The sequence below is a fragment of the Biomphalaria glabrata genome, chromosome 3, assembly GCF_947242115.1.
Source record: "Biomphalaria glabrata chromosome 3, xgBioGlab47.1, whole genome shotgun sequence".
Classification (NCBI taxonomy): Eukaryota; Metazoa; Mollusca; class Gastropoda; family Planorbidae; genus Biomphalaria; species Biomphalaria glabrata.
The window spans coordinates 45,697,668-45,718,451 of NC_074713.1; the positions used below are offsets into that span (position 1 = coordinate 45,697,668).

The 20,784-nt window shown below is 36.0% G+C and overlaps 1 protein-coding gene across 11 annotated transcripts in view; it reads right to left on the minus strand.

Annotated features, from left to right (window-relative positions):
- LOC106075983 (neurexin-2-like) overlaps positions 1–20,784 on the minus strand; it is a 164,486-nt gene that overhangs the window by 118,651 nt on the left and 25,051 nt on the right. Inside the window, exon 2 of one of the 11 annotated variants that reach the window (XM_056022299.1) lies at positions 1,621–1,663. The exons of the other annotated variants lie outside the window; for them this stretch is intronic. The gene's annotated coding sequence lies outside the window, so the exon portion shown is untranslated. The remainder of the gene's footprint in view (positions 1–1,620; positions 1,664–20,784) is intronic. 11 annotated transcript variants of the gene reach the window in all.

Here is a 20,784-nt window from a genome sequence, read left to right on the forward strand (position 1 = left end):
AGATAAGAGAGAGAGAGAGAGAAAGAAAGAGAGAGAGAGAGAAACAGCCAACCAGAGAGACACCAAGCCAGCCAGCCAGACAGACAAACAGACATATAGATATAGACAAACAGATAAAAGATAGATAGATAGCTAGATAGATAGCTAGATAGATAGATAGACGGACGGACGGACGAACGGAAGGGCGGACAGACAGACAGACAGACAGACAGACAGACAGATAGATAGATAGATAGATAGATAGATAGATAGACGGACGGACAGACGAACGGAAGGGCGGACAGACAGACAGACAGACAGATAGATAGATAGATAGATAGATAGATAGATACATAGATAGATAGACAGACAGACGGACGGACGGACGGAAGGACGGACAGACAGACAGATAGACAGATTGATCGATCGATAGATAGTTAGATAGATAGACAGACGGACGGACGGACGGAAGGACAGACAGACAGACAGACAAATAGATAGATAGATAGATAGATAGACAGACAGACAGACAGACAGACAGACAGACAGACGGACGGACGGACGGACGGAAGGACAGACAGACAGACAGATAGATAGATAGATAGATAGATAGATAGATAGATAGATAGATAGATAGATATGCCTAAAAAAAGAAAGCGACTAACGACTTACTGTCAGGACTGTACAGTGACAACAACATCCACTATGGGATTGCGCAACAGACACTTGACCATTTCACTCTATATCTCTTACAACGTTCAGACTATTCTCGAAAGTAATCCAAGATTCTTGCCCGGAGTTGTCGGACTTGAGATGAAGCTGGGATCACATTGAGATGACTGTGACAGATACACTCAAGTCAAATGTGAACGAGGCCAGATTGAGTCCGATTGGTTTTATCAACTGGTCACTCCAAGCTTGACTTCTGCGTGGGTATGCTTCTTTTTTTCATAAAAGCTTATATCAATTCACTCTGTCTGTCGGACTGTCTGTCTGTATGGTAAAAAGTTTTTACACGTTATTTTTACCACAAATACTTCTTTTACCTGACAACGCAAAAATCAACAAGGTTACAAACACAGTTTGTGTAGAAGCACAAACTCAAAATCGCCCCCCCCTCCCGAAATTGTTTTGTAAATGTAGTAAGTAGTATAACAGAACTTACAAAACTTAGCAATACAATTGTAATAAAAAATATATTTTTTTATCAAAAACCTAATACCATTTGCATAAATGTGTTTAAAAAATTGTAAATAGTCATCTCCCTTACTAAAAAGCCTCCCGTGTTTGTTACTATTAATAGTGAATAGTTGTAAAAATGGTGTATTTTTATTAAAAAAAAAAGAAAATAGTTGGATAATTGATTTTAAAAATTAGATTTTTCGCTTTCAGAAAAAAAAAAGTAGCCGTTGCATCAGAACTTTGAATGGTCTACAATATTATGATGTCCGATTTTTTACTATCTTTTCTAGTTTACGAGATCTAAACGGGACGGACGGACGGACAGACATTCCACACAAAAATAATAGCGTCTTTTCACCTTTCGGTGGCCGCTAATAAAAAAATATTAACCAATTAGTCAATTAAATATTGGTAATTAATTATTTTGTTTGGTATCTTGAACAATGGAAAAAATCGTACTTGACAAATGTGGTGGCATAAGTTGAAGTAGGCCCCTTGAGGTCTGTTGAGACATGAGTGAACATTTTTTTAATGCATTTTAAAAAAAGATCATGTAAACATTCACAAAAGTAACCCCTTCTTCCCTCCCCTTTCACAACTGGTCCAGACAAGTAATAGGATCATAGCGCAATGAAAAAGCTTATGCTAAACGAAAACATTTGGTAAAAATATTTCTAATCGCACCGATTTATAATGTTTATCTCAGAAGAACAAATAATTACACGACTGATACAAATTAATTGATACAATTATGTTTCATACAACGTATTTTAAAGAAACTTATTTAGTCTGTAAAAACAAATTTGTTAAAATCTATTCAATACAAACTTATATAGATCTGTCTAATGCACATGTATCTATCTATACATATTCCATACAAATGCATATACATTCATACTATACAAACGTATTTGATTATTATTAATATCTATTCTCTACCATAACTTTTGTTATTTATTCTAGGCATATGTATTTGCCTCTAGTCTAAATATGGTACATTTATTTGCTTCTATTGTTAACAAACTAAATAAGATCTTTTCTATACAACTCTTCATGAGCTGTTTTAATTAAACACATTTACTTAGATCTATTCTACACATACTTATGTACATCTATTCTATTCATCTTCCATAAAAAGTTCAATATTGATCTAGAAGCATTTCACATTGGAGTATGGTCTGCATATGTCTTTGTTCACCAGACGTGACGACATTCCAGCTCTCTGACACTTAGTAACGATTACCAGTTACATTAAAACCTCTCAACGATACCAAACTTCTTATTATCTCACTATATATCAGTGTCGCGTGGAATGTAGGGTCACACCTTCAACTGGTATCGATTTAGTACGATTCTGTTAAAGCTTATGAAAAGCAATCTTTTTTTTTTCCCCTAGGCCAAAACTTGTTTTGGTATGCGCTCATCTGACTCTTTGGTGTGTTTGTGACATGTCAATAAAACGAACAAGCTAAATAAAAAAAAACATCCTTTAAAAATTTTTTGATTGTTATGTAGATATGGATAGACTGACATGGACAGAGAGAGAGCATAAAGGAAGGGTCCCGGATTGCAGATGCCATACACAACAGTAGCAGAAAGAAGGGTGAAAATGGTGATTACAGATGCACCACCTGTGATCGCAGCTGTGTATCAAGGATTGGCCTCTTTAGTCACACAAAAAGTTGCAAAGGGAAAAGATCTTCTCCCGAGACGTAAAAAGCCACAGAGATTGTTATGAAGATACGATTCAGCGTAAGCCTGGCCTAAAGGTTTGATTGATCATCTAATACTAATTGATAGTTGTATTTGTATGAACGTAAGGTTTACGTATTTTTATTTCAAAAACAAATCTGTTCGTTATAACAAAATAGAAAGTAGCCGTTGCAGCAGATGTCAAAAGGCTTGCAAAATATATTGAAGTGGGAGTTTTTTTTTAAAATATCATGTGTTTAGAAGTTAAAAGGGACAGACTGACGAACAGACAGACAAAACTAGTACGGACTTTCCCACTTTCATGGGGCCGCAAAATAATACAATAAAATAACGTAAAATCCAAAGTATTCATTGAATCCATAAGGGTTGCACTTTTCCAGGGATTTAAAACAAAAATGTTTGCACGTTTAATGTGGGAAAAATGTTTGATGGAATCGATTAGTGAACAAGTATTTTATCGTTTCGCCAATGCAGTATCGACTTCTTATTAAACAACGGTGTATTGATTAAAAGAGACATAAAAGTGTCGATACTAATTCACTGGCATCGTCGGTAATATCGTGACAGTTAAAAAACAAAAACAATATTGTCTGTACTTCCAAAACGAAAGCCGATTCGAGGTGAACGCTCCATTAAATTTGTATCGTCTGCAAATATTTGTTCTAGTCTGATAATAAGATAGCAGTTCATTGTAAATGTAGCAATGACAAAGGTTACAGTTTCAAAAAAATATCCCCTTTACTTTTCAGAAGTTTTAATAACTGAAATCTATATAAGTATAGCAATGTTTAAATTAATTAAGATTGTGCAGCAAACAAACTGGCCGGATATGGCCCACGGGTCGTATGCTAGCATCACAGTCGCAATACTTAAGCGCGTGAGAGTGCAGAGTTTTAAGCCGAGATCTCATCAGAAATAACTTCAACCACTCATCACAAAACGTTTTCAGAATCCCTCAGCGTGGACGCACACTCTACACAAGCTATTAGCCGGCACTGCATATTGGCAGACGATCACGATGAATTCCGAAAATTGTCGAACAAATCAAAGCGAGATCCTTGAGTTAGCCGAAACGAGGCTGTATTATAATTTGTTTATACTTAGGATTTTTTTTTCTCCCAGAAACTATTCTCGTCAATTTACGTAAATTAGCAATTTAAAAAAAAAATATTTTAAGTTGGGTTTCACTCCCAGCGTAAGTTATCGTTATTGATTGTAGGCAGTGGTTCTGTAACCTGGTATTCCCTACCCCCCACCCCCCAAATCTTGGTATTTAGACCAATCTAATAACACATAGCTTATTAAAAATGTTAACACATATTAAAATGTTTAAATCTGAAACGACATATATATCATTATTACTTTCATAGTTATTTGTGCGTCATTTAGCTCTTACAAAGGTTTTAGACGAAATATTCTGGGTATTTTCTTGGTGTAGACTGTAGAATATAAAATACCAAGCTTCTGGCTAGTTCGCAAAACCTGAGGGAAAGCACTGACGGTAGACCACGCTTTCAAACCCCCAAGATGAGCAACTAAGCCAGATAAATGGTGGGACTTTGGGCCAAATAAACATCAGCCTTGAGACGTATTGCCAGCCAAGCCAAAATACAATTATATTTTCAATCCAGTTGAAACCGAGGGGAAGTCACTCTCCTCAGTGGCTATAAGGCCAATATATTAGACCGCATCGGGGGGAAGGCAGGAGTCGGCCATGTCCCAAGAGTGACGTATGCATCTTCATTGCTTTCACTCTCTTAGCCCTCCCCTCCCCAAAACTATTTTCTAGTAGTTTTTTTTTTTTTTTTTTTGTTCCAGAAGGAAATGTGATTTTCTTAATAGCTTGCCAGGAAGTACGCTTCTTTTTTTTCAACTTTTGCACAAGAAAAAAAAAATCAATTTTGGCTGGTATTTGTTTTAACGTTAACATGGTATTAAATCTGGTCAATGTGCATGCAGATGGATTTAATAGGCATTATATTCTTTATTTAACTCCCATTCTTTCTCCCTTTGTCTAATCTAAAATTTCTTTCGTTACAACCCCCTCTTCCTTCAATACCCCATCTTCTCAACCTATCATCATTTAGCCTTTACTTGAATAGCTGTCTCAGTCAACTCCCAAGTACTGATTTTCTGTAATAGTCTGCAGAAAAATGGCGCTGAACTTTAAAAACTCGTCAATAATAACCACATTTCAGACACGCGCGTCAACCTTGCATACACACCCACCAGTTAACTCCCTTTCCTTCTCTCCTGAAATACACCAGCCGTGAAATAAATAATAATGATGAAAAAAAAAATGGCGTGCCACGAAAATGGCGTGTCGCAAATCTGCCATCCGTGATCTAATCCAGTTAAATGCCCTTGTTTCTTTTATGTCACCGAAATCGATTTGTTTGTAGGGGAAAAAAAACTGGTTTAAAAAAAAAAAAGCTTTAAAAAAAAAGCTAAAAAATTAATGAGAATTGGATTTGAAAGTGTTTGCAAAAAATACAATCATCATAATTAATGTGTTGGTGGTCGGTGAGGGTTCGTGAGGGAATGAATGAGTGAATGTTAGAGGGGGGGGGGGAGCTTGAATGCTTGTTTTAATTATAATACCCCCAGATTAAACAATTAGAATTTAGCATCAAAGAGGATTTTTTCAGAATACATAGAAGAGTTAGCGTCATTAAGACTAAGAACGGATGTGAAGAATTCTTTGTTTACGATTTCGTAATCACATCACGTGACCTCATTTCGTGATATGCTGGTCGTGAAGTGTGTACTTCTATTCTTGGCACCAAGTCGGCCCTACCAATTGCGGGGCCCTATGCGAAATGGATTGCCCGGGGCCCAGTCTGGGTAAGGATAAAGATAATAAGTGAAATTTAAGATTTTGTATTAGAAAATAAATTCGTCTTTGCACTTTATTAATTCTTTACTAAGTACAATATCACGATCAAATTAACTTTACGAGCTTTGCGTGTAGCGAAGTCATACAGAAAATCATCAAAATTCGATTTCCCAAATAGATCACGCTCAAAAGCAATAGTTAGTATTGACAAATTGTTCAATCTCATTCAATTGAATGACACCCCAATATGACAATTTGTGTCTATTTTTCAGGAGATTTTTATGATTTCATGAGATTTTTATGATTTCATGAGATTTTTATGATTTCATTTGATTTTTATGATTTCAGGAGATTTTTATGATTTCAGGAGATTTTCATGAGCCCGTGGAAAATCAGGAGGTGGAGGGAACCCTGTAATATATGTTATAATGGTTTAATTTAATAATATACATCTAGAATTAGCGCTGGGCCTATGAAAGTGCGTGCTCATTGCGGCAGCATAGGTTGCAGTGGCCTAAGACCGGCACTGCTTGACACTATAGAGTGAGGTTGAAACCCTACCCACTCAGACCAGCGAAACCTTTTTCCATGATAAAAACTCCTGGATCCCAGCAAAAGGTTTGACCAACAGGACGTAATTATGTGACTTAAACCTGGCATATAGAGCACGAGAGTAGACTTGATGTGCGATGGTTAAAATGTTTTTAAATTCATGTGTTAATGTCCAGTTGGGAAAGATGGCCTCATAGTTCTCTAATACCTATTGTTTTAAACTTCCAATTCTTTAAAGAAACATTCATATCAGCTACAAAAATTGGCAGCTTATTAAGATTATTAAATTATAAGACAATAATGACTTCTGAATGTGACAGTTGAGTGCTCTAATTAAGTATTAACTTTTTACACATTTAAGGACCCAAGAAAAGCCTTTAAAGAAAACAGGCGCAGAAAATGTTAAATTGACTTCCGGCAGACAACGGCTTTGTCTGCATCAGTTCGGGCAAAATATGTATGTCTGGGTTTGTGTGGTCTTGTGAAACAATTCTTACTTTAGACTTACTAAGATTTAGATCCTCCTGTGTCGTGGGAGACAAGCTGTTTCCACTGACAAAGTCTGAAGCCTGAAGAGGAAGAGGGATTAGTGAAACACTGCATTCATCCTTAATCTTCGGAATTGAAGACATTGCCATTATTATTATTATTAAACTCCGGCTTTGAAGAAATCTCGCTTTGGATATTTGTGAACCTCGTTTTGGGATTAACAGCTTGATGACATCACTGCTCGAGCCAATTAATGTCCTAGAGTCAAAATGACATCTTCGGGCTTACAGAGCATATGACGAATTAAAACTTGTGTTCATGATAAGATAAAAGCATGGAGAGGAAAATACACACACAAACTCACACAACGTTAAAAGTTTAAAATAGTGTGCAACAATAAAAACAAATATTTAGACAGAAATTGTGATTTTGTTTCTTCTAGCGTTGAGTCTCCTTTGGTTGCTAAGGAATTGATTTCAAATGTTAGGGTCGTTTGGGTTTGTAGATCTCAAACGATGGACACAAATAAAATATCTAAACCATTGAAACGGTGTCAAGGTCAATGATCATTTCGCTTATTAGAATCTATTTACTAAGTCATTGGACTGCCAACAACAAAAGCAAATCAAAAACAGAAAAGAATAAAAAAACAACTTAAAAATATATATCACAGCACATGAACAAAAAAAATACTACAACACAGCAACACTAAAAACAACAATAACAATAAAAAAAAAACAAATAAAAATAACTACTAAAGACAACAAAACAGCAACATCACAAACAAGACAACAACAACCACACACACACACAAACAACAGCTAAAAGCACACACTCGATCACAAATATGAAAAACAACAACAAAACATCTACGTCAAAAAAAAAAAAAAGGAAAAACCAATCAGGAATACTAAAAACAACAGAAATACAATCAAGAATACTTTAAAAAAACAATCCAATCAAGTATACTAAAATAAAAAACAACAGCAATCAAATAAGGATACTAAAATGAAAAACAACAATCCAATCAAGGATACTAAAATGAAAAACAACAATCCAATCAAGGATACTAAAATGAAAAACAACAATCCAATCAAGGATACTAAAATGAAAAACAACAATCCAATCAAGGATACTAAAATGAAAAACAACAATCCAATCAAGAATACTAAAATGAAAAACAACAATCCAATCAAGGATACTAAAATGATAAACAACAATCCAATCAAGAATACTAAAATGAAAAACAACAATCCAATCAAGGATACTAAAATGAAAAACAACAATCCAATCAAGGATACTAAAATGAAAAACAACAATCCAATCAAGGATACTAAAATGAAAAACAACAATCCAATCAAGGATACTAAAATGATAAACAACAATCCAATCAAGGATACTAAAATCAGAAACAACAATCCAATCAAGAATACTAAAATGAAAAACAACAATCCAATCAAGAATACTAAAATGAAAAACAACAATCCAATCAAGGATACTAAAATCAGAAACAACAATCCAATCAAGGATACTAAAATGAAAAACAACAATCCAATCAAGGATACTAAAATTAAAAAAAAAAACAATCCAATCAAGGAAACTAAAATCAAAATCAACAATCTAATCAAAGATACTATAAAACAACAACAACAACAAAACTAGTAAAATCAACAACAGAAATATCTGCAACAGACACATCAGAAGTACATTCTCCATCGATCCTAATCGTAATGCTAGATCTAGAAAGAGAAATCTCCTAACAAGCTTGTCAGACAGTATGCCTAAAGCAGCTTTGCTAAAAATAAATACCTTCATATAAAGAGAGACAACTGTCAATTTAAGCTAATAAAAACAACTTCAAAAGTACAACAATTACATATCGCTGACAATCGAAGAATCTCAAAGTAGACAGTTTTGCACACACAAATAAAGTTAATTTTATATTAGAAAAATAAAATGCTGCCTTGAAAATATTTTTTATCTGCTTGGCAACGGTAAAATTAAACATTTTTTTTTAAAGTTGTATCGGATCCCCTTTCTTGAAAATGGGATTGAGGGTCGATAATTATAACATTAATTGAAACATTGTTCCATTTAGCCTAGTTACCCCCCTTAAGTAACCGTTTCCACCCGAGTACCACGTTGATGCAGAACAGCGTACCCGGGTCTGTCACAACCTAACTAAGGGATCGACTCCCAGTTTGGCAATTGATTTCCTTGACTGAGACTCATTCTCTATAACTGGCACCTAAAATCCATCTTAGCCATCTTTGTTGAACCACATTTAGTCTTTTTCAAGTGACTATTCACTGCACTTTATAATTGGAGCCCAACCATTGGTAGAAATTTGTAATCTCTCTTGTCTACGCTCTTGGAATTAGGTGACTGTGGTTTGCTTTAGATTTTATAGCGAAAAGGGAAGTTTTATCGTCAAAATCATCTGTTGGGGGGGGGGTAAACTAAAAAATCTCTGGATTTTTTTTTAACAAATTCAAAACGCCTTAGCTACGCTCATAGAATTTGGTGACTGTAGTTTGTTCTAGAATAATATTAAAGAGAAAGGTTTTCAGCCTTAAAACTCTCTGTAGGGGGGTTTTAAACTCAAAACTATCTGGAGGGGTTTTAAACTTTTAAAAATGCCCTCTGGAGGAGGGGGATTTTTACTCAAACCCCCCCCCCCCCCTGGATTGGCTACGCTCATTTTTAGTGTTTAATTTCATTTTTTTTTTTTGTTTTGTATATCTGGTGACTGATGAATGGATAGTCTTATATTGAAGAGGGGAGTTAATCGTTAATTTCGGAGGGGGTTTTAAATTCAAATTGTTCCTTAGCTATGCTCTTGGAAATGGGGATTTTCGTTTGCATTTTGTTTTTTATAGAAGAGGGGGATTTAACTGCAAACCCCCAGAAGTGGGTTTTAAACTCAAAACTTCTTGGCTGCGCTGGGGCAAGTGATGGTTTAGTATTAAAACCTAACATAAAATAAACAGAATCATACCAAAAATCAGTCACTAAATTCCGAGGCCCCCTCCCCCCCCCCCCCCCACCGGCTACGCCCATGAATTCCAACAACGTAACTATTTTAAATACGTATTGGAAAATTCATCAGCTAGTTTAAAGGATACCCATTTACTTCTGTTACACTTTTGTATTTATGAAACTAATCACACTTTATGATTTAAAAAAATATGCATAGATTACTTCAGTTTTTTCTTTTGAAATCCATTAAAATAATATAATATCCATTTGATAATGTGATTTTTGACATTAGAGACTACACAGCGGGTAGAGATGCAACATGGTATGTCATTTTTTAAAATAATTATATATTGTTTTATAGATTGAGTACATTTTTCTTTATTTCTATATTGCGATAATAGATTTCACGCGGATCCCTTTCTTCTAAACAACTGTCTCAACTTCTAAAGTATGTCCCTCAAATAATGTTTAAGTCTTTTAGTAACTGAGAAAACAAAACTAGAAACATCCAATCGTGATTCATTCACAAGAGTTCGTCCTAGAGCACAGGAATGCATGACGACAAATACACCTAATTTCCGCGTGTATATTTCTAGCAGAGCTATCACGAGCTCTTCTTTATATTGACACTTTTCTAATACAGTGTTGTAAATCTGCCCTGCACCGGTGCCTGGGGAACACGCTCCATGCCGTCTGTGGACCGACGTGCCTCCAACCGCACTGCCTTGTAGTGAAACTATCTGTTCGAGACGAACAGATTTAAAGAGAGGGGCAGTGTTGTAAATCTGTCCTGCACCGGAGCTTATGGTGCGCACTAGCGCACTATTTAGAACTCGGACGGTAGGCCTACTTGAATGTGGACAGGGAAAGATATGAGTATACATCCGGTTGAAGTGATTAGAAAGAGAGAGGAGCTTGAGTTGTCAGGAAATAAAGAGCCGCCCTTCGTGTTGTCTGAGGAACTGGGATTAGGGAGCAACACGGAGACGGCTGTTGTTTGCCTGTATTAAGATTTGGCGGGAAAGAACTAGAGACAAGACTGAAGTCATAGTCTGTGTTAATAAGCACACAAGATCTTTTACATTAAAACTCATTGAGATACTTCCCTTAGATTTATATTAGGAATATAAAAAAAACTGTATCACTACTCAATTGTTGGCCTCCTTCAGTCGTAGAATGACTATGGTTCATCTCGCACACTTCCTCATATGGCTGTGGAGCCCTATTTTGGAGAGACACGCCCGTCCACAGATAAGGTGGCTTTTGCTTCGGTGGTAGAGGAACTGGCCATTTTTCGTATTGTACGTTTTTCTTCCAGAGCTGAGACCCATGTTCTTTCACTGTCCATAGCTTTCTTGGTCACTGTCTCTCTCCATCTGGTGCGGTCTGGAGCTATGTCTTCCCAATGGTCACTACTATCACTACTATAAATATATGAAGCCTTCTTTTAGCATGTCGCTTCTCCATCCGCGGCTATTCCTCCATGTACAGGACTAGAAAGTGAAAGTAGTAGTCAAACCGAGGCTTGACAAATAGAGAGAGACGCATGAAGCCGAGAAATGGCGAGAGAAGAAACCTTTGTAATTTCACCAATTTTCCCATCGATCAACTAGAGAATCTTCAAAATCACTTATGGGAGCCTCACCGAAAGTCATGGGAAACAGTTAGCGGCATTCCCAAGGCCACACACTCAAATATCTAGTCCACAAACCTTTTTTTTCCCCCAAGGACAAATTGATTTTTGTTTTAGATTCTACATTTTCGATGACGTCATCCTGAAGTTTTTCCATTTCTGTAGGCTACTCTCTTTCTCTCTACTTTAATGCTCTCGGTTGATCTTTGACCTTTTTTTTTTTGGGAGGGGGGGGGGTGCGCGTGCGTCTGCGAAATTGTGCATAATATGGTGCGGCATGAACAAGAGATAGTGTGGAGGGTTAATTTGCTGGAAAGAAAATATGCTAATTTGTCCGTGAGAGAGAGAGAGATGAGGAAGAGACCGATTCCAATAAGGGGACGTAGTGGAGGGACGTATTCTGAAAAAGATAGAGAAGAAATTCCAAAACCAAACGAAACAAGCGAAAATTGGTATGCCAAGTTTTAATTCATTGTTTTTTTGTAAACTATTATCAAAGTTATAATAAATACATAAACGTTAGAAACGGATAGGCGAATTCAGTTTAAAACTGAGAATCATTCAATAAAACGCACAATACAAGAGAACATGGTTAGATACTGATAAGACATATTCAGGAAGCGCGGTGGCTAAGTGGTAAAGTGCTTGGCCTTCGAACCGGAGTGTCCCGGGTTAGAATCCTAGGTGAAGACTGGGATTTTTAATTTCGGAATCTTTAGGGCGGCGCTGAGTCCACCCAGCTCTAATGGGTACCTGACATTAGTTGGGGAAAAGTAAATTCGATTAGTGGTTGTGCTGGCCACATAACACCCTCGTTAACCGTGGGCCACAGAAACAGATGACCTTTACATCTTCTGCCCTATAGACCGCATGGTATGAAAGGGGAACTTTACTTTTCTTTTTTAAATGTAAGACATATTTAAAGGTTTATGAGTAAAATCTACGTAACTTAATAAATGTATAAGGCTTATCATTCAAACGTAAGATGCCTCACATTAACATGTCAAAGGCTTATCATTCAAACGTAAGATGCCTCACATTAACATGTCAAAGGCTTATCATTCAAACGTAAGATGCCTCACATTAACATGTCAAAGGCTTATCATTCAAACGTAAGATGCCTCACATTAACATGTCAAAGGCTTATCATTCAAACGTAAGATGCCTCACATTAACATGTCAAAGGCTTATCATTCAAACGTAAGATGCCTCACATTAACATGTCAAAGGCTTATCATTCAAACGTAAGATGCCTCACATTAACATGTCAAAGGCTTATCATTCAAACGTAAGATGCCTCACATTAACATGTCAAAGGCTTATCATTCAAACGTAAGATGCCTCACATTAATATGTCAAAGGCTTTAAATTCAAAATGAAGAAGATTCACATTCAAACAAGAAAATCGATTTCATATAAACCTATTCGTGGTCTGAAGAGTTGACGCCCTAACATCGAAACATGTAGAAAGACGCTAAATACTGATTGATGTTGCTGGCTGTTGTCTATTCCACGGGTTCAAGTGCTTCATATTTTAAATAGGTCTAGACCAGATCACAACTGATTCAAATAAATTGGCCTCGTTTAAAGAACACAACTATTTATTCCAAAATAAGGGCACAGTCGAACTTTGCTAGAGTTAAAAACACGTCTGGTCTTAACACAATGCCGAAGTGAGTCAATTCTCCAAGCTCATTCCGTTCAAATTTTTTTTTGTACCGTCACGTCACTAAGGAAATCCCAGAATAGTCCCAACTCCAGCGCGTCCAACTATAGAGTCATTACAATAATATTTGAAAAATAGTATCAATAGCATTCTTAAAATAGTTTAAAAAGGTTATGGCCTCATCATTAGATGGAAATGTTATGGGAACGCAATACTTAGTTATTGAAAGACGATATATAGACCTTCTATTTGTAACAGACTGCGGCGGTGGGAGAGTTGAGACAATCACTTGGTAAAGGGGGGGGGGATGCAAAGGCCGAAAAGAAGATTATGTACAGAAATAATAAGAAAAATTTATATATCCACTAGACTTTATAGCAATCCAATCATGGGCCTTTAGACCTAGTCTTAGAAGACGATGCGCAAAATGTCCCTGAACATTAAATTATTAAACTCTTGAAGGAATAATACCTACACTACATGGCTACTACATGCGGAAATACCTGAAGACCCTGAAGACGTCTATCCCTGGAAGAGAAATACTTTTTCGTTCTCTAGCCAAATTTATTATATTTTTTTTTACTTTGAAAAAATATAACGGTCAAACTAGATCTTTCCAAGTGGGCCAACGAGCTAGTTATTATATTCTAGAAAATATTTAGAGCCGTTTTCAAGAAGCGTGTTAAGGTTCCATACACGTTTTACCTACCCAGAAGGTTTTAGGTTCCACAAAGATACTAGTTGAATAGAAGTATTGTAAAAACTAATTTGAATTAAAAAAAACAAAAACATTTAATTTTTAGGTCGGAAACTTTTCATACCACAAGTGTATATATATATATAGGCTGTGACAGACAAATTTACAAGAACAAACAGCAGAAGACATAAAGACTATCATATAATAGACAAGCCTGACAGGCGATGATGTAAAGTTAACGATAATCCCTAGCAACATGTTAAACTTCAAATCTTTTATCACCATCTATGCAAAGTATCTTGAACTTACAGCTAAAAGTAATCGATGTAACGCATTACAGTTAGACTACTCTGATATTGATACAGGGAACGAGTGAAAATTCAAGGATGAAAGAAACACCTTCGAACTTAAAAACAAAAGCAACGCAAAATCAATTAAAGCCAGAGAAACAGTGGAAGAATAGCACACAGGCTGTTAGATCTATATACATAGCTTGCAGATGAAGTACTGGGACAAGCCATAATGTAAACACGAAACAAGAAATAGCCGAGTTAGAATAGTATCAATGGAAAGAAATAGCCGGGTTAGAATAGTATCAATAGAAAGGGAAAAAAAATGTGTATGAGTGACAAGAAACAAACCTTGGAGCGCGGCCCGTCTCTTAATACGAGAGTTGGATACTTCGGATCGTTAATAATGTCAATGAAACATGAGGGGAAAATGAATCCCTGAGAATTGTTTGTGAATGATTTCTTGTTAAACAGAATGTGGTATTGACCGATCAACTAGGTTTGTGGTATATATAGCCTAGAGAGAGGGAGAGAGAGAGAGAAAGAGAATGTAGATTTCGCAACAGGAAATTAAAAACATTAAAAATGATACCGTGCTTATTGTGTTTCGTAGGTCGTGTTACCAGATGTCAGAAAGAAGAACAAGACCTTGCAAATAAGGACAAAATAGTCATCTTTCTATCTTCTTATCTTATCTTATATGTTACAGACGTTACTTCAAAGAAAGAAGATTATTACGTCCTATTTCATTTGTCAATCTAGTCATGTATGTTAATCAATGACTTAAACTCTGCTTCAACATCACATTACAGTGGATCCCTGGACACATTGGCGTCATGGGAAATGAAAGGGCAGACAAGCTTTCAAAGGCAGGATCATCTATGGAACAACCTGTTAACTACCTCACCCTAAGGTCAATGTTAATCAACAACCACAAAAAGGAGTGGCTCAACCAATGGGCAACAGGAAACACAGGCAGAGCTATGTAGAAAGAAATGAACATGCCTAACAAACTGTACAATATTAACAATCTACAATCTTCCAACTAAGAACAGGACACACACCTCTGTTAAATTACCATCTTAACAAAATAAACTCCACACAACTCCCCCTTTGCAGACACTGCGCCCACCCTTATGAAACCTTTGAATGTCCCTTCTTAATCCACCCTAGGCAGACCCTACTTCCACTACAAACCAACATAACCAACACCCTGTAAGGCAGTGCTGAACAACTGAAGAAAACAGCACACTTTTTTCCTTGGCACAGTCTGCAAAAGAGCTTACAGCTCAGTAGCAAAAAGCTGGCTAGAAGAAGAAAAATAAACTCTGCTAAGTCGTTGGTTTTCCTGGCTGATTCAGGAAACCCATTCCATTCTCTAAAGGCACTATGCAAATGATTTCAAGTTACAGATCTAATTAAACAACTAAACATCTTTCACAGCAATACTCCATTTTTTTCCAAGCCCTAACGCCCAGTAAACCCTAACCCTATGCATAAACGTGCGTACAGCACACAAATCATATATATATATATGAGAATAAAAAAGCAGCATTTCTCAACCTTCGGCGAAAAACAAAACAACTGGGGCAGCGCTATAAGGTTCTCTTGTGGGGTTTGGGGCGAAGCCTCGACGACAAAAGCGTTTTTTTTATTTTTTTCATTGCAGAAGCGCATTGTCCTGATATGTACAGCTCATTATTCATCAATGGAGTTCGGGGCTAAGCCCGGACGCCAAAAGCGTTTTTTTGCATTCTTCATTGCAGAAACGCATTATCCTGACCTAAAGCTCATTGTTCATACTATTAAAAAAGGACCTTTTGAATAATGTTGTACTTGAAAAATATTCTAATATGAATTTATAGGCCCTTAATAAATTGCAAATAAAACCGATTTGTTCCTTGAAAAGATTAGATACCCCACATATTTAGATTTTGGCTTTGAGGATCGTCGCCAAAAAAAATAAATTATTCGATAAATAATATTCAAAAAAATTAAAGTATAAATTGTGAATTATAGTCCCAAATTTATTTAACTAGAAAAATATCAGATTGAGTAAAGGTTGGCAAAAGGCGACTATGAAGACATTATTTGAGTTTAGAACTCATTTCAATCATGACTCTTATACTGAAAAATTTCGTTTGAATTCTAACTTTTCCAATGCAAAGTTTTTCTTTAAATAATTATGATAAATTCATGTGAAATTACACAAACTCTGTCTGGAAATGGGAGGGGCGGTAGAGTGAAAACGATTAATCCTCGCTCCTTTACTAATTTCTGCTAAAGATTGCATTTGGCATTAAAGAATAGGGGTGGGGCGACTCGATATAAGAATTTAATTTATAGTATATATAAATTATATTAGTGACAGATTTTTTTAATTTTGTAATTTCTTAACTATAATACAAAAAGAAAAAGTATTGATTTGTCCGATGAGGGAAAGGCGATTGCATGTATCGCCCCTCTCACCTGGTACAACCCTTTTTCATTTAAATTTTAATAATGATAAAATTTGAGATTAAAGTGTGGTACGACATAATATACAATGGGTCACATATCAATACGTAGTTTATATTATATAGATATACAACTAATTTTGTTCACAAACTATGATTATCTACAAAAATAGGACCGCCCCCCCAGCACTCAGAGGGGTAGAGTGGGGAGGGCAGTACATGCAACCGCCCTTCTCCCAACCCCACCGAATCTGCAAATATACCAGAAAGTGAGCGACATTATATAAAATGTATATATTAATTCAACTAATTTTGTTCACAAACAATGATTTCTCCATAAAAACGGACCGCCCCCCCACTCAAAGGGCTTAGGTAGGAAGGGCAGTAGAGGTATTAGCCCCCCCCCCCCCCACCAATCGGCAAACAGGGAACGACATAATATAAAGATCAGTTAAAATATCAATAAAATGTTTTAATCATATAGATATTTAATTGATTCTGTTAGCAAGCTGTGATTTCTACAAATAAATTGGACCGCCCCCCCCCACTCAAAAGTGTATGGGGGGGGCGGGATTGATAACATCGCCCCCTCCAGACCCCACCAAATCGGCCAACATACTAGAGGGGGGGCGAAATAATCTAAAAGTATGTTGAAATATAAATAATTAGTATATGTTATTAACATAAGTAATAAATTCGTATACAAATTGTGTGAATTCTATAATGAAATTCGCCAGCCCCCCCCCCCGGGCGATCGCCCCTACCGCCCCCCCTGGATCCGCCAGTGCACCTGATGAATGTGACGATATAAATGATTGAGTTGTAGTGTTGTATTATAACGCAGTGAAAGCCGGACATTTTCACACAATAGGCCAAGTCCTCCATTTGTGGTCATCCTACTTAAAGATAAATGTATTGTTACCCCAAACGAAAACAAAAACTCTTGCGCAATTTCCTCGCTCTGTCAACAGAGAGCATTCAACAAACCCACTCAATCTCAGGGCCGGATTTGGACATAACAAGGCCCTAAGCTAACTCAGACCTGATGCCATTTATTATAAAAATAAGACATTTTTTTCCTTTGCTTTATCTTCAAAATCACCAGGGGCGGACTGGCCTTATCGGCAAATGCCCGCTGGGCTGGAACCCAAATGGGCCGGTAGGGCCAACGAAAGAGCCGCATGGATGCCACTATAAAACATGTTGAATTGTTAAAGCTTTTAGTATATTCTTTTAATAAAGTGACCCTTTGGGCGTCGTGTTCAAAAAAATATTTCTGTAGCTGAGTGTAATCAGATGAGCTTTACAGAACCAGATGATTCTTACATCATCTTCCCCATAAATCGTAAGGTCTGAAAGGAGAACTATACTAAACATAACACAATGATTTTGAGGACAGGTAGAATCGGACAGCAGTGCTTAATGAAACTGAGAATTGTGTATATTATATATCACGATTAGAATGAAATAAAAAATCGTGACAGAGATCGAGATCTAGATTCAAAGAAAATTTCAACAATTTTTATTCTGAAATAGAGGGTAAAATGAGTACGTCATAGGACTCAAGGGAAATAATTGGCAGACGAGTCCTTATAAACTTTTATCTTCATGCAATTGTATACTTAGTTCCCTTGGTGTTACCGTCAGATAGATGTGTATAAATATAAAGCTTTTATATTATCTAAAACTATTGGTAAAATACACTTTCTGTTAATATGCTTAAAGTCAGCTTCCATATTCTTAACTAAACACACATACATACAACTTTTTTTTTTCCATGACAACGAATCTCAACTTTGGGCTGGGTAGCATCGTTAGCTGGATGCACGCCTCATTAAGGAATGATGCAGCTTCGTGTGTAAACTAGAGACGAGCCTCGAATCCCAGCAAAAAAGTTTTCTTAAAATGCGGAATACAGTTTGAGACGCAGAACATTTTGGGTTTAGAGAGTAAACGAAACTTATCGTTTGGTTCTTATTTTTAAAATGGCGGATGCACTTCTGGTTAAAAGAAAAGCCTAATAGTTTTAGCAGGGTAGACATGTAAATGGTGATACTATTGAGGAGTCGACAAAACAAATTATAAATCTAACTTTGAACTTAATAGGCTCAATTAAATACAAGTGTCATCTCTCACTGTCACTAAATTGTTGAAGTGTCTTTTCAAAGGAATTAAAAACAAGTCTTCAAGACAGATATTAGGGGTTTTGGCACATTGGCACTGAGCTGTCCTTACAAAAATACTTGAAAAACAAGGTTACAAAGACAGTTTGTGTGGAAACAAAAACTCAAAATCGGCCCCCAAAGTGGTCCACCCAGGCAGGTAAAAAGGCAGGTTTCCTTATTTTCAGAAAGAATATCATAATGAAATTCTATCAAAGGCAAATGACAGAGAAAAATGGAGAAAAAAGGTTGACAGATCTTGTGTGGTGCCCCAGCGGTTCAGCAGAAATAGAGATAGGTAAAAGTGAATATGAAGTTATATATGAACATGGCCCAACTGGTGTCTTATAATTATTATCTAATTGTTTTGTAAAGGGTCAATCTCTTATTCAAAGCCTCAAGAAAAAAAAATTTCTGTAAAAAAAAATAATTCCTTTAGTAAAGTGTTCAGGTGCAGCCCTGCCGTTTACACGATAATATGACAAACAACTTATGAATTGTGGTTTTAAATTAAATTAATTAAATTAAAGAGGTGTATTTTTATTTTAAAAAACTGCTTGCATAATTGCTCAAAAAAAAAAAAAAAAGCCGTTGCATCAGAACTTTGAATGGTCTAAAATATTATGATGTCAAATTTTCACTATCTTTTCTTGTTTACGAGATCTAAACGGGACGGACGGACAGACAGACCACACACAACTAATAGCGTCTTTTCCCCTTTCGGGGGCCGCTAAAAGTACGTAAACTTAAAGCATGTGCATTCGAAAACATTATTCAAAAGAGTAATTAGAAAAGATATTGCACTTAAACTGACCTAATTTAGAGAGGATATATGACTTAGTTTGACCTAGTTTAAAGAAGATGTTGCACTTAGTTTGACCTAGTTTAAAGAAGATGTTGCACTTAGTTTGACCTAGTTTAAAGAAGATGTTGCACTTAGTTTGACCTAGTTTAAAGAAGATGTTGCACTTAGTTTGACCTAGTTTAAAGAAGAGGATGTTGCACTTAGTTTGACTTAGCTCTGGTACTTACTTCATACTTTTCTCCATGAGAATAAAACTGGAAAACGAAAAAAAAGGGGGAGTGACAAGAACCTTGACACCTTTCTCTGTTATCTGTATGTTTTCTTGACTGATAGTATTGTAAGGAATGATTCTATTGTTTTATTAGAAAGGAAATCGTTTTAATCCACGGAGAGACCTTCATCATGTTAGATATAATCCTTTCGATTCGTTCTACGACTAACTATTTATAGGCAGAACAAAACAAAACCGGTGGTCTTGCTAGTCAAGGGAGATAAGTCAAACGCATTTCAAATTGCAAAAAAAAAGCAGACGAAACCAAAAAAACAACAACACACAATTGAATAATTGAGAAGACGACAATGAATGGGTTGCAACGTGGAAAGTCTCACTAGTTTCTTTTGAAACCCTTCCCATGCTTCATTTGTTTTTAGTTACACACAGTGTCTCAGCAAACAAAATAAAATGAACAAAAAATACAAATATATGATCAATCAGCAAAGCTATGTAGGATCCCTACACAATACATCAATTCCGTAAGTTTTTTATTTGTAGGTCAACAGTTTTCAATAGATAAATAGATAGAATGGATGGATGGATAGATAGATAGATAAACAGATAGATAGATAGATAAACAGACAGACAGATAGATAGATAGATAGATAGATAGATAGATAGATAGACAGACTTACAGACAGACAGACAGACAGACAGATAGATAGATAGATAGATAGATAGATAGATAGATAGATAGATAGATAGATAGATAGATAGATAGATAGATAGACAGACAGACAGATAGATAGATAGATAGATAGATAGATAGATAGATAGATAGATAGATAGATAGATAGATAGATAGATAGATAGATAGATAGATAGACTTACAGACAGACAGACAGACAGATAGATAGATAGATAGATAGACAGACAGACAGACAGACAGATAGATAGATAGATAGATAGATAGATAGATAGATAGATAGATAGATAGATAGATAGATAGATAGATAGACTTACAGACAGACAGACAGACAGACAGATAGTAGATAGATAAACAGATAGATAGATAGATAAACAGACAGACAGACAGACAGACAGATAGATAGATAGATAGATAGATAGATA